Genomic DNA, 1,899 nt, shown 5'->3' with positions numbered 1-1,899 from the left:
GGGAATTACAGAAGGTCAGGCATATTACCCCAGGAATCCATCCTGATAATGGTAGCGGGAAAAGGAAGCGTGGCAGGGTAGAAGAACGATTATTTTTTACGCATAGGTCCACTTTGTGGGACTTGGAGTATTGGAAAGATTTGGATCCGTGGCATAATCTTGATGTGATGCGCATCGAGAAAAATATATGTGACAACATTATCGGCACACTTCTTAATATTGAAGGCAAGGCGAAAGATACCTTAAAATCTAGGATCGATTTGACACACCTGGGTAGCAGATCCGATTTGTAGGTGAAAGATGATGGTGCATCACGGTATATGGCACCAACTGCGTATGTCTTGGACAAGGTAAAAAGAAAAGAATTCTGCAAGGTCCTGTCATGTGTGAGATTCCCACATGGATTTGCTTCCAACCATGAAAGGAGAGTCAGTACAGATGGAAACTCATGACTTCCATGTCCTACTTCAAAGGGTTTACCTGTTATCCTTAGAGGATTGGGCTGCCCTGACTTATACAGAGCAGTTGTAGAGTTGGGACAATTCTTCAGGGAACTCTATAGTAGAAATATCATGATAGATGATGTGGAGCATCTTAGAGACAAGATACCAACTATCCTATGCAACCTTGGGAAGATATATCCTCTAGCCTTCTTTGATGTGATGGTGCATTTGGCTGTTCATCTACTTGATGGGGCACTACTTAGAGGTCCAGTATAGTATGGCTGCATGTGCCCTATTGAAAGGCGGTTAGGCACTTTCAAGGGCTATGTTAGGAATAGAGCTAGACCTGAGGGTTCTATTGAAGAGGCGTACGTTGCTACAGAAGCGTTGACATTCTTCTCAAAATACATTAAAACAGCGGACCAGCTTAGCAAAAAGGTGGATGAAGACAATCCTTAGATCAGTGTTTTCGATTGTTCCATTCGAGTTACAGGGAGAAGTCGACAAGATGACAAACCTAAATATTTGGACAAAATGGTTTGGTATGTGTTGAATAACTATCCTGAGATTGTACGTTATATCGAGTATGTGCTAAGTACTACAACTTATACATCGTAATCTACTAAACTTGCGGCACATTTTTATATATGTAGATGTTTGACGCGATCACTATGCTGTGCAGCATCAACAAAAGGAGTTACAGGTGCAAAATCCAAGAAACATTGACAAAGTGGTTATGGCAAGATTTGCGAAATGGTTCAAGAGTCGTGTAAGCTTTTGAATTGCACTCTTAGTCTTTTTAATATATTGAGTACATAAGATGACCAGCTTATCTATTTTCTAACCATGGGTTCAGAAGATGAGGGAGGATGGGCAGGCAGTTAATGATGCCCTTTACGCACTAGCAATGGGTCCTGATACTCGGGTAAGACATTATGAATCTTGCATTATTGGAGATGTGCGCTACAACACCCTTGCACGCGACGAAGGCAGGAAGACACAAAACAGTGTCATCATGAGCATGGATATGTACTAACATAATAGATATTGTTCAATTGCAGTATATCTCCAATTTTGAGGTCCATCGATGTGTGGTTTTCTTCTGCTGTTGTTGGTATAACCTGTTTTCTAGGATCGCAAAACCCAAAGGTGATGATTATTTCAAATCCATCAATGTCAAGGCGGTATACCACACTAATGAGCCTCAAGCAACACAAATATTTTTCTTGGAAGACACATTTGCATGCAGCGATGACTGGAGAGTATTGCAAAGGTTTGAGCAGAGGAATTCGTTTAATGGAGTTGCACAACAAGATGATGCTTACACTGCTCCTGATGTAGAAGATTCCACAGATGATCGTAGTATCTTTGAGAACCATCACATCAATAATGCTGGCGAAAAGATTCCCTGTCGGGCTGTGGACGTATGAGAGTTGATCAATAAGAGGCCAATGTT

This window comes from Triticum aestivum, chromosome 2B (genome assembly GCF_018294505.1).
Source record: "Triticum aestivum cultivar Chinese Spring chromosome 2B, IWGSC CS RefSeq v2.1, whole genome shotgun sequence".
Lineage (NCBI taxonomy): Eukaryota > Viridiplantae > Streptophyta > Magnoliopsida > Poales > Poaceae > Triticum > Triticum aestivum.
This window is presented reverse-complemented; position numbering follows the sequence as displayed.